The sequence below is a fragment of the Ovis canadensis genome, chromosome 4 (assembly GCF_042477335.2).
Source record: "Ovis canadensis isolate MfBH-ARS-UI-01 breed Bighorn chromosome 4, ARS-UI_OviCan_v2, whole genome shotgun sequence".
In the NCBI taxonomy this organism is placed as follows: domain Eukaryota; kingdom Metazoa; phylum Chordata; class Mammalia; order Artiodactyla; family Bovidae; genus Ovis; species Ovis canadensis.
The window spans coordinates 18,333,084-18,347,320 of record NC_091248.1 but is presented as its reverse complement, the minus strand read 5'-3'; positions in this window follow the sequence as shown (position 1 = coordinate 18,347,320).

Sequence of the window (14,237 nt, the reverse complement as noted above, 5' to 3'; positions counted from 1 at the left end):
ACAAATGAGCCTTACTGCCCTAGCAAGGAATAACATAACCCTATTTAAGAGGACAAAGAAGAAAAGAACTAGCTTAAGCAACTTTGTGGGAAATTTTATGTGTATATATATATATATATAAGATATACATATATATCTTATATATATATATATATATAAGATTGTTCTATACATCTGTGTCTCTTTTGCTGTCTCACATATAGGGTTAATATTATCATCTTTCTAAACTCCATATATATGTGTTAGTATACTGTGTTGGTGTTTTTCTTTCTGGCTTACTTCTCTCTGTATAATCGGCTTCAGTTTCATCCACCTTATTAGAACTGATTCAAATATATTCTTTTTATTGGCTGAGTAATACTCCATTGTGTATACGTGCCACAGCTTTCTTATCCATTCATCTGCTGATGGACATCTAGGTTGCTTCCATGTCCTGGCTATTATAAACAGTGCTGTGATGAACATTGAGGTACCATTTCACACCAGTCAGAATGGCTGTGATCCAAAAGTCTACAAGCAATAAATGCTGGAGAGGGTGTGGAGAAAAAGGAACCCTCTTACACTGTTGGTGGGAATGCAAACTAGTACAGCCACTATGGAGAACAGTGTGGAGATTCCTTAGAAAACTGGAAATAGAATAATATTTAATTTTTTATGGCTAGATAATATTCCAGTCTCTGTGTGTGTATACTGAGAAGGAAAGTGAAATCGCTAGAGCATATGGCAGTTCTATTTTCAGTGTTTTGAGAGACCTCCACACTGTTTTCCAAGTGGTTGCATAAATATGCATTCTAACAGTGCATGACATCCTCACCAATGCTTGTTATTTGTTGTCTTTTTGATGATAGCCATTCAAACAGGCTTGAGATAGTATCTTTTGGTGGTTTTGATTTGTATTTTCATGGTGATTAGTGATGTCAAAGATCTTTTCACGTGCCTGTTGACCATCTGTATTTCCTTCTTTAAAGCAACATCCTTTGTCTGTGTTTTAATCAGGTTATTTGCTTTTTAATGCTGAGTTGTATGTGCTCTTTAATTGCTTTGAATATCAATCCCTTATTTAATCTACCATTTGCAAATAACTTCACCCATTCTGTAAGCAGCATTTTCATTTTGTTGATAGCTTGCTTCATTGTGCAAAATCCTTTTAGTTTGTCCATTTTGTTTACTTTTGCTTTTGTTTCCCTTTCCTCAGGAGTCAGACACATTTCTCCAAATTGTGTGGAAACATAAAAGACCCTAAGTAGCCAAAGCAATGTCAAGGAAGAAGAAACTTGGTGGTATCATATCACACTCCTTGACTTTAAACTGCACTACACACCTATGGCAATCAAAACAATATGTTCAGTTCAGTTCAGTTCAGTCGCTCAGTTGTGTCCGACTCTTTGCGACCCCATGAATCGCAGCACGCCAGGCCTCCCCATCCATCACCAACTCCAGGAGTTCACTCAGACTCACATCCATCGAGTCAGTGATGCCATCCAGCCATCTCATCCTCGGTCGTCCCCTTCTCCTCCTGCCCTCAATCCCTCCCAGCATCACAGTCTTTTCCAATGAGTCAATTCTTTGCATGAGGTGGCCAAATTACTGGAGTTTCAGCTTTAGCATCATTCCTTTCAAAGAAATCTCAGGGTTTATCTCCTTCAGAATGGACTAGTTGGGTCTCCTTGCAGTCCAAAGGACTCTCAAGAGTCTTCTCCAACATCACAGTTCAAAAGTATCAATTCTTCAGTGCTCAGCCTTCTTCACAGTCCAACTCTCACATCCATACATGACCACAGGAAAAAAAAATAGCCTTGACTAGACGGACCTTAGTCGGCAAAGTAATGTGTCTGCTTTTGAATATGCTACCTAGGTTGGTCATACCTTTTCTTCCAAGGAGTAAGCGTCTTTTAATTTCATGGCTACAGTCAACATCTGCAGTGATTTTGGTACTGATACAAATCAGACACACACCTCAAGAGAACAGGACAGGGAGCCTAGAAATAAAACTGTTTATATGGTAAATTCCAAAACAAATCCTGTGAAGACTGATGTTTAAGAGAATACTGCCAAGAATATTGCCTCCAGTTTTCTAGAAGTTTTATGGTTTTAGGTGTTTTATTTAAATCTTTAATTCATTTTGAGTTTATTTTTATGTGGAGAGAAAATAGTCCAGTTTGATTCTTTTGCATGTAAATGTTCAATCTTCCCCACACTGTTCATTGAAGAGACTGTGCTTTCCCCACTCTATATTCTTGGTTAATTTGTCACAGATTAATTGACAATATAAGCACTGTAGGTGTCATATCTTTTTAGCAGCCTCTTGTGATGAGAGTGAGATGAAAGTCCAGAGAAATTTTCTGTGTTTGTTTTCTAGCCTCGCCTTTTATATTTCCATTCAGTATGTTTATCTATACTCAAGAATGAGTTTATCTCTACTGTGTTGCTCCCAGAAGCAGCTCGATGTTCTTTTTAAAATTTTAGTTAATAGTCTTTGCTTTTTAGAGTGACTAAATTTACAGAAATATTGAACAGAAAGCAGAGTTTCTATATACCCTCAACCTCACCCATCCTCATAGTTTTCTCATTTTTTTACATTTTGCATTTTCTGTTGCATTTATTACAATAGACAGATTACTCAGTTTAGTCACTCAGTCATGTTCAACTGTTTGTAACCCCATGAACTGCAGCACGCCAGGCCTCTCTGTCCATCACCAACCCCCAGAGCTTACCCAAACTCATGTCAATTGAGTCAGCGATGCCATCCAATCTCTGTCATCCCCGTCTCCTCTTATCCTCAATCTTTCCCAGCATCAGAGTCTTTTCAAATGAGTTAACTCTTTGCATCAGGTGGCCAAAGTATTGGAGTTTCAGCTTCAACATCAGTCTTTCCAATGAGCACCCAGGACTGATCTTTACGGTGGACTGGTTGGACCTCGTTTCAGTCCAAGAGACTCTCAAGAGTCTTCTCCAACATCACAGTTCAAAAGCATCAATTCTCCAGTGCTCAGCTTTCTTTATAATCCAACTCTCACATCCATATATGACTACTGGAAAAAGACAAATGACTATTGATACATATTATTAGCTAAAGTCCATCAGACTTCACTCTTCGAGTTCCATTCTCTGTTGAAGTGTGTTTAGTCACTCAGTCGTGTCCAACTCTTTGCAACCCCATTTACTGTATCCCACCAGGCTACTCTGTTCATGGGATTCAGGCAAGAATACTGGAATGGATTGCCATTCCATTCCCCAGGGGATCTTCACAGCCCAGGAATTTACTCTGGGTATCCTGCATTGCAGGCAGATCCTTTACCATCTGAACCAAGGTTGGGGACCATTCTCTGTGAGTTTTAATAAATGTATAATGATCTGTATCTATCATTACTGTATCAGAATTGTTGTATTACTCGATACCCTCTGCCTTCAATACCCCCTGACTTCTGCCCTTTCTCCTTTGCCCCATATCCTGGGAAACCACTGACATTTTACTGTCTCCTTAGCTTTTTATTTTTTCTGGAATGTCATATACTTTGAATCATACAGTAGTTTTTCACATTAACTTCTTTTTCTTAGCAATATGTTTCTTTAAGTTTCATCTGTGTTTTCATGGATCAATAGCTCATTTCTTTTTATTACTGATAATATTCTTTTATATGTATATACCACCATTTTTCATTAATTTGCCTGCTGATTGCTCACATAAACTTTGATTGTTTGTTTGTTTTTATCTCAATCTCTTCCACATAGAACCTCCAGCAATTCATGGATCACACTTTTGGTGTTCCTAGAGGTACCCACAGTCAATTTCTGATCATGAGCTTCTGTTCCTGATAATCCTTGGTTTTCTATTCATCTATGTCTCTAACGTTTAGGGCAGTTGTTTGACCTATAACTTCAATCCTCTGATGATTCTAAGAGAGTTGATATTTTTCAACTTGTTCAAGTTTTTTTTTTTTTTTCTTTTTCCTTACTGTGAGGAATAATGACCTTCAGTTTGATTACTAATGCTGAATTTGATTGGCTTATGTGATAGAGGCAAGTAGGAGGGAGGGTGTGGACTTCATGCTTTCCTGCAAGCCTGGATGCTTCTTGCACATCTGTCCCACATAGGGAGGTACTCTCTGGTCCCCAGCTCTTCCCCTTATCTCTCTTGGGAACATTAAATGGAGGTCTATGGGAAAGAGACTTCAAGTATTAATTTCCCTATGTCTTAGCTTCCCAGCATCCCTTTTCTTCCCTGCTAGCAAACAATCACTGGAATTTTAGCTGATTTATTTTCACCCACACATATGGCAACCACTCCTTACTTCTATGCTTTGGCCAGGTTTTCCAGTCTTCATATCCTATCTCTCCATATTGGGGCCTGCCTTTCCTCAGACCTTGGGCTCCTTAGTTTCCCTATAACCTCAGCTGTCAGGTAGCTTCAGAATATGTTAAAATTTGGAGTTTATCCAGACTTTTTTTCTGCTGACATTGTAGTCACTCATTTCCAGATTTCTAAGCAGAAGAATCAGATGCTAAATTTCAGAATCTAGGTTGAGTTAACCGTGGAAGCTCAATCCTGATTTTAAAAATGTGTTCAATAATCTCTCTGAGACTTACTTATTCCAACAGTGTATTGAAGGTGGTACTGCATTATATTCTTTCATCTGCATGTCATTCTTTTGAAAAATTCTAGAAATATCTCAAGTATATTGAGGCCTAAATATTGAGAATCCATGGTAAAGGATAATAAGATGGGGAATATCATAAAGTCTTAAATAACTGCTCAGAGAAGCAAATAAAATATGTCCTCAAGAGAAGAACAAACCATTTTCTCAGGAAAGGAACACAGAAATTTGAAGGGAAGTTACTCCTTTGAGCCCTCCTACAAGAGGCAGATTGTGATGTTGTAAACACTCCAAATAGCGTTCCCAACCTAAGCACACATTTTATGTGCATGTATGATTCTTATGTGTTTCCCTGTGGAAGTTGAGGGCACAATGCTAAGCCCATATTCAGTAAAAATACTCACCAAAATCTCACCGAAACAAAAAACCCCTTCAAAAAGTATCTTTTTAAGATATTTCTGTGTCTTGATGTTTGCATAAGATAAATAATACAGACAAGAATTAAAGTGGAAAGGACTCTATGTTGTTCAAGTAGTTCTCTGAGGCTTAGAGTTTCAGACTTAACTGTTGTTTACTATCAAGAAGGAGTATATATTGCACACACACATATACTGATATAAGCAAAACCATAATGCAGATTATCCCATCATGGAAATTGAAAAAAAATACAGTTTCATAGACTTTGTGAAATAAAGTATTCTAAAGAGTTGCTCAGTGGTTTAGAATTTGCCTGACAATGCAGGAGACACAAGAGTCCTGGTATCAGTCCCTGAGTTGGGAAGATCCCCTGGATTAGGAAAGAGCAACACACTCCAGTATTCTTGTCTGGTGAATCCCATGGACAGAGAATCCTGGTGGGCTACTATGGAATTGCAAGGAGTCAAGCTGAGCACCTGAGCAACTTCTGAAGATTGAATATGTGATCATATCAATTTTTCAATTATCATAATAATTCAAGTCTATGGCCTAACCAATACTGCCAAAGCTGAATTTGAACAGTTCTATGAGGACCTATAAGTCCTTCTAGAACAAACACCAAAAAAAGTTGTCCTTTTCGTCATAAGGGACTGGAATGCAAAAGTAGAAATTTAGAGATATCTGGAGTAACAGGCAAGTTTGGCCTTTGTGTATAAGATGAAGCAGGACAAAAGCTAACAGAGTTTTAGCAAGAGAACACACTGGTCATAGCAAACACCCTCTTCCAACAACACAAAAGATGACCCTACACATGGCATCACCAGATGGTCAATACTGAAATCAGATTGATTATAGTCTGCAGCCAAAGATGGAGAAGCTCTGTACAGTCAGCAGAAACAAGACCAGGAGCTGACTGTGACTCAGATCATGAACTCCTTACAGCAAAATTCAGACTTAAACTGAAGAAAGTAGGGAAAAAACACTAGACCATGCAGATGTGACCTAAATTGAATCCTTTAAATTATTATACAGTGGAAGTTATGATTATACAGTGGGAGTTACAGTGGAAGATTCAAGAGATTAGATCTGATAGCCAGAAGTGCCTGGAGAACTATGGACAGGGTTCATGACATTTTACAGGAGGCAGTGATCAAAACCATCCCCCCCCCCCGCAAAAAAAAAAAAATACAAAAAGGCAAAATGATTGTCTGAAGAGGCTTTACGAATAGCTAAGAAAAGAAAATAAGTGAAAGGCAAAGGAGAAAAGGAGAGATATACCCATCTGAATGCAGAGTTCCAAAGAATAGCAAGGAGAGATAAGAAAGCCTTCTTAAGTGATCAGTGCAAAGAAATAGAATAAAACAATATAATGGGAAAAACTAGAGATCCATTCAAGAAAATCAGAGATACCAAGGGAACATTTCATGCAAAGATGGGCACAATAAAGGAAATAATGTATATGAACATAACAGAAGCAGAAGATATTAAGAAGAGGTGGTAAGAATACACAGAAAAACTATACAAAAGAAAACTTAATGCCCCAGATAACCATGATGGTGTGATCTCTCACCTAGAGCCAAACATTCTGGAATGCAAAGTCGAGTAGGCCTTAGGAAGCATCACACGAACAAAGCTAGTGGAAGTGATGGAATTCCAGCTGAGCTATTTCAAATCCTAAAAGATGATGCTGAGAAAGTGCTGGACTCAATATGCCATCACATTTTCAAAACTTACCAGTGGCTTTAGGTTCAGAAAAGTCAGTTTTCATTCCAATCCTATGGGGTCACAAAGAGTCGGATACGACTGAGGACTGAACTGACTGATTATTTACCATTATTAGAGATAGCTGAAGAAACATATATGAACAATCATGTCTTGTCTACAACTGAAAATGAGGATTGAAGGCACTAAAGAAAAATAGTATAAACTGCATTAGGATGTTGTGGAAACCACAGGCCACAGTGTATTTGAAGATTGTTATCAACTCTTCAAATTTGCATGTTTTAAATGCTCTTCCAATATGGCAGACACTATGTATTAGATTTTTCTTTGTAAGTTCAACAATCCAACTGTATATTTCCCTTCTCTGTCACTCTGATGTAACTGAAAACTTCCATGGTAGCACAGACCAACTAAACACGTATCTGATGGAACCTACTTCCCTATATGAGGGAGGAAGACATGGCCTTTATCTACTGTACAAAGATGGAATGAGTACTACAGTGGAAATAAAATGGCTGGGAAATCTAGCACACTTGAGCTGTATTTTTCTGATACTAGGTGAAAATGATTATGATTAGCAAAGCTAAAAGGATTAAAGTATCAATTTATACTATTTGATAATCTTTGTTTTAAGGAGTCTTTATTGTCAATGAAAAACTGGAACCACATATGTCATCTTGGGTGATGTTTGGTAAATTGATGCCTTTGTGCTTAAGGCATAGGAGGTAATCACCTCAGTGACTGATTTAACGTTTCTCTGTTGAAAGTGGAAAAATCACCAAGAGGAATGAAATTAAAATCATGTTCAATAAGGAAAATTTCCTTTTTCTTATTATTCCTCTTCTTCCCCTGACTGAATTGTTAGGTAATTAAGCTCCTAGCATGGACCTAATAACAAAGACATCATTCTTTAAGGCAGTAAATCTCACTTCACATACTACAGTCTATTCTACTTTTGCTTAGGGGAAAACTTGTTTTCAATACCATTCAGTCATGTATTTGATAAAGAAAAATCCATCTGGAAGAAAGAAATAGAAATTATTGTATTTCTGACATCCCCTAAACATCTGAAATAGAAACTCTCTGTAATGCCAGAAAAAGGTGAGTGTCCAGTGACACCAAATCAGTATCTGACATGAAATAATGTTAGTATATAAGTATCCGGGATACACATTTCTATTAGACTGTGCTGTGACAAAAGGCTTCATCTAGCTGACAGCAGTTAAGAAATTCAGTTCCTGTATTTTCCAATATTAACTGTGCATCAAGGACTATAGTTAGGCTTGGAAAATTCTCTCATCATTTGGTACATTATTGCAATTCCCTGTAAAATAGGAAAGTGAATTAAGCCAACCTCACAGTAGCAGCTGTGGAGAGGAATAAGGAACTGCCGAAGAAATCATGATTCTTGACTGTGTTGATAACATTAATAGCATATCACCACAGCTTGCAGAAGTGTGGGTTGTAACAATTCTCATGAATTAGAATTAGAGCCAAAAAAGAGACGACTTTCCACCAAGAGAAAATAGGAAGGTATGTGGTGGTGGTTTTGAGGGTTTGGGAACAGGCTGCCTAGAAGCCTGGTATGAACACTGGGATATGAGGTTAGGGACCCATATTTAAAGACAATGTGGCCACATATCATCATGTCTTCCATTGATTTCTGTGTGGTAGTTTGAACACTCTTTGGCATTGCCTTTCTTTGGAACTGGAGTGAAAACTGACCTTTTCCAGTCCTGTGGCCCCTACTGAGATTTCCAAATGTGCTGGCATATTGAGTGCAGAACTTTCACAGCATCATCTTTTAGGATTTGAAATAGCTCAGCTGGAATTTCATCATCTCCACTAGCTTTGTTTGTAGTGATGTTTTCTAAGGCCCACTTGACCTTGCACTCCAAAAGTCTGGCTCTAGGTGAGTGATCACACCATCGTGGTTATCTGAGTCATTAACGTCTCTTTTGTATAGTTCTTCTGTGTATCCTTGCCACCTCTTAAATTCTTCTGCTATTGTTAGGGCCATACCATTTCTGTCTTTTATTGAGCCCATCTTTGCATGAAATGTTCCCTTGGTATCTCTAATGTTTTGAAGAGATCTTCAATTTTTCCCATTCTATTGTTTTCCTCTTTGCATTGATCCAATCAGTTCAACTCAGTTCAATCCCTCAGTCGTGTCTGACTCTTTGCGACCCCATGAACCGCAGCACCCCAGGCCTCCCTGTCCAACACCAACTCCCAGAGTTTACCCAGACTCATGTCCATTGAGTCCGTGATGCAATCCAATCGTCTCATCCTCTGTCGTCCCCTTCTCCTCCTGTCCCCAATCCTTCCAATCATCAGGGTCTTTTCAAATGAGTCAGCTGTTCACATCAGGTGGCCAAAGTATTGGAGTTTCAGCTTCAACATCAGTCCTTCCAATGAACACCCAGGACTGATTTTCTTTAGGATAGACTGGTTGGATCTCCTTGCAGTCCAAGGGACTCTCAACAGTCTTCTTCAACACCACAGTTCAAAAGCATCCCTTCTTTGGTGCTCAATTAAGATGGATGGCTTATTATTATTATTTTTTAATCTCTCTTTGCTATTCTTTGGAACTCCATATTCAGATGGATATATCTTTCCTTTTCTCCTTTGCCTTTTACTTCTCTTCTTTTTTCTGCTATTTGTAAGACCTCCTCAGTCAACCTTTTACCTTTTCATATTTCTTTTTCTTGAGAATGGTTTTGATCACCACCTCCTGTATAATGTTACAAACCTCCAACCATAGCTCTTCAGGCACTCTGTCTATCAGATTCTATCCCTTGAATCTATTTGTCACTTCCCCTGTATAATTGTAATGGATTCAATTTAGATCATACCTGAATGGTCTAGAGGTTTTTCCTATTTTCTTCAAATCTGAATTTTGCAATAAGGAGTTAATGATCTAAGCCACAGTCAGCTCCTGGTCTTTTTTTTTGCTGACTGTATAGAGCTTCTCCATCTTCCCCTGCAAAGAATGAAGAAAATTGGTAGTTACCTAGACCTGGAGGATTTAAGAGTACTGAGAAGTGGAGACTTAAAGTTCAAAGTTTTCTGGGGTCAATAAAGAAACTGCCTGCAACACCAGAGACCCTGGTTCGATCCATGGGTCAGGAAGATCCCCTGAAGAAGAAAATGGCAACCCCCTCCAGTATTCTTTCCTGGGAAATCCCATGGATGGAGGAGCCTGGTGGGCTACTGTCCATGTGGTCACAAGAGTCAGACATGACTTAGTAACTAGACCACAACCACCACCACCAATAATGTTCTAAAATTTATAGTGGTGATAGACACACAATTCTGTGAATATACTAAAAGCCACTAAACAGTATACTTTAAATGGGTGAAATATATGTTATGGGAATTTTATCTCAATAAAGTCATTTAAAAGATTTAAAAAAGTAAGGTATCTTGTCCCATCACTTCATGGCAAATAAGTGGGGAAACAATGGAAACAGTGAATGACTTTATTTTCTTGGTCTCCAAAATCACTGTGGACAGTGACTACAGCCATGAAATTAAGTTGATTGCTGCTTGGAAAGAAAGCAATGCCAAACATAGACAGTATATTAAAAACCAGAGACATTACTTTTCCAAGAAAAGTCTGTAGTCAAAGCTATGGTTTTTCCAGTAATCATGTTTGGATGTGAGAGTTGGACCATAAAGAAGGCTGAGCTCTGAAGCATTGATGGTTTTGGACTGTGGTGTTGGATAAGATTCTTGAGCATCCCTTGGACACAAAGAGAATAAACCAGCCATTCCTAAAGGAAACAATTCTGAATATTCATTGGAAGGACTGATACTGAAGCTCCAATACGTTGGCCACCTGATGTGAGGAGAAAAGACCCTGATGTAGAGAAAGATTCAAGGCAGGAGGAGAAGGGGACAACAGGGACTAGATGGTTAGATGGAATCACCGACTCAATGGATGAGTTTGAACAAGCTTCTGGATTTGGTAATGGGCAGGGAAGCCTGGTGTGCTGCAGCCCATGGGGTTGCAAAGAGTCAGACATGACTGAGTGACTGAACAACAAGTGCTTTCTGTTCTTTTTTATCTCTTGAACTTTCCCTCTAAGATTCTCTTTCTTCTGTGATAAAAACACCCTTTTCTCTTTCTTTTATGAGAAGTCTGTAGATCAGGGTCACAAATTTTCTCACATTTTGTTGTCTGAAAATATCTTCTTCCATCTTCAATTCTTGAAATATATTAATGGTAGATTTTAACTCTAGTTGGCAGTAATTTTTTCTGCTACCATTTTCTTATTTATTTGTTCCATTTATGTGGGGTGGCAGCTTTCTTTCTATTCCTTTGGGAGTATTGGTCTGGTCTGTGTCTCTCTCTCCTCTGCTTTCCACCAGTCCTGCCCCTTGCTGCTGGGCTGGCCTTTGTAAAGTAATAATCCAATGCTTTCTGTTAGAACCAGAAGGTTCTCAGGCATTAGTCTTTTAAATATCACATAATCTTGCCCTGGGTCCCTGACAATTACATGCAAGCCTCTCTTCATGAAATAAGCTTTTTTGTTTTTTACATTTTGCATATATGTGATATACAATGTTTGTGTTTCTCACTGACATATCATTTAGCATAATGCCCTCCAATTCTATCCATGTGGTTGCAAATATCAGCATTTCCTTATTTTGAGTGGCTGAGTAATATTCCAGTGTGTATATGTATACCATATTTTCTCTATACATCAAATTAAGGACATTTACATTGTTTCCATTTCTTGGCTGTAATGAACATGGGAGTACAGATATTGCTTCAATATCTATTTCTTTGGATATATACCCAAGAGTGGAATCTCTGAGTTTAGAGTCTTCAAGAAAATAATCTCTTTTTAAGGTAATTTCTTTATTTCTTTCAGAGATATGTCCTTTCTTATTTCCTGCCAACAAGGAATCTCTCTGCTTCAATATCAGAGTTATCTGTATGAATAATTTCTATATCATTGTGATCAACTTATAAACCTTTCCATTTCTCAGAATATTTCTGAGATTTTGAAGGCCTAGTGTGCCTTATCATACTCACAGTTTGCTTCCATCTCCTGCTAGGTATAGTCATAATGAAAACTTCAAGGTTTAACACAGTTTCAATGTCAGTTGAGTATTCAATTAAAGTGCGAGATTTCCTTTTGGAAGAAATAGTATTAATATTTTGTAATTACTCTTGATGGGTTGGCCTCTTCTCTATTAATATTTTTCTTAACATAGCATCTGATATCTTTAGAAAAATATTATCACTTAGTTATTTTTGAAGATATTATCTGGACATTTTTCCACTATTATCTTACTTCATTTATCAGTTTCAAGAGGAAGGATTGAATAGATCAAATCTTGTTCCCATGTCATCATCTTACCTCTAAGACTGAGCACAATGTTAATATCTATGCATGACAATGTGAATACTGAGTATTTCCATTGGTCTGTTTTTATTTTTTATTGCTTATTTTGTTTTTCAAATGATATAATTTCTCCAGGTATATCTTCTGCAGATATATCTGATTATTGTTTATTGTGTACTGGGCATTGTCTTTCAAAATTGTTTATAGAAATAACGTGAGGTCTAGGATATTTTTTCATTCCCTGTTACACAGCACAGTGATTCTATATTTCCATACGTTTTAAACTGATCACCATGATAAATTAGTCATGATAGGTTACCATATATTTCTCACACTTTACTTTTCATTCCTATGATTTTTTAATTTTATAATTGCAATTTTGTACCTCTTTATTTCCCTTATCCATTTCTTTACTCCCCTCACACTCCACCTCTTTAGTAACCACCTATTTCTTGTCTGTATCTGTAAAACTGCTTTTGTTTCATTTTGTTTGTTCATTTTTTTTATTTCCACATATAAGTGAAATTATACATAATTTATCTTTCTTTGTATGGCTTGTTTGACTTAACATAATACCTTCTAGATCTATCCATGTTGTCACAAATGGCAAGATTTCATTCCTTTTGTGGCTGAATAATATTCCATTATATATATTTCATATATATATATTCTTTATCTATTCATCTATCAGTGATTGTATCCATATTTTGGCTACTGTAAACCATGTTGCAATGAATATAAGGGTGAAAATCTAAGTCCTTTAAGCTAGGTTCCAGCAACATATGAACTGATAACTTTCAGATGTATAATCTGGGTTTCGCAGAGGCAGAGGCACCAGAGATCAAATTGCCAACTATTATTAGATCATGAATAAAGCGAGGGCATTCCAGAAAAAAACATCTACTTCTGCTTCATTGAAAGTGCTAAAACCGTTGTCTTTGTGGATCACCCCAAACTGTGGAAAATTCTTTAAAAAATGGAAATACAAGACCATTTTACCTGTTTCCTGAGAAACCTGTATGAAGATCAAGAAGCAACAGTTAGAATCAGATATGGAACAAAGGACTAGTTCAAAATTGGGAAAGGAGTATGACAAGGCTGTATATTGTCACCCTGTTTATTTAGCATGTATGTAGAGTGCAACATGTGAAATGCCAGGCTGGATGAATCACAAGCTGGAATGAAGATTTCAGGGAGAAATATCAACAACCTCAGATATGCACATGATACTACTCTAGCGGCAGAAAGTGAAGAGGAAATTAAAGAGCCTCTTTTTGAGGGTGAAACAGGAGTGAAAAAGCTGGCTTAAAACTCAACATTAAAAACAGTAATAATAATAAGATCTTGGATGGCATCCAGCCCCATCACTTTATAGCAAATAGAAGAGGAAAAAGTGGAAGCAGTGACAGATTTCATTTTCCTGCGCTCCAAAATCATTGTGATGGTGACTGCAACCATGAAAATAAAAGATGTTTGCTCCTTGGAAGAAAAGCTATGACAAAACTAGACAGTGTATTACAAAGCAAAGACATTACTCTGATGGAAAAGATTGGTATAGTCAAAGCTATGGTTTTTCTAGTACTCTTGTACAGATGTGAGAGTTTGGGCCATAAAGAAGGCTTAGCACCAAAGAACTGATGCTTTCTTGTGCTGTAGAAGACTCTTGAGTGTCCCTTGGGCTGCAAGGAGATCAAACCAGTCAATCCTAAAGGAAGTTAGTCCTGAATATTCATTGGAAGGACTTATGGTGAAGTTCCAATATTTTGGCCATCTGATGCAAAGAGTTGACTCTTTGGAAAAGACCCTGGTGCTGGGAAAGATTGAAGACAAAAGGAGAAGGGAGCCATAGGGGATGAGATGCTTATATAGCATCACCAACTCAATGGGCATGAAATTGAGCAATCTCTGGGAGATAGTGGAGGGCAGAGGAGCCTGATGGCCTACAGTCCACAGGGTCAAAAAGAGTCAGACAGGACTTCGTGACTGAAGAACAACAAAATTATTTCCAATTTGTGCTTTAATTGTCTTTGGGAAAATCTCAAGGAGTGGAATTGCTGGCTAGTTTTATTTTTAATTTTTTGAAGTTCTCTATAGAGGCTTTTAAAAGTTTTCTATAGTGGCTACACCAATTCACATTCCCATCAAA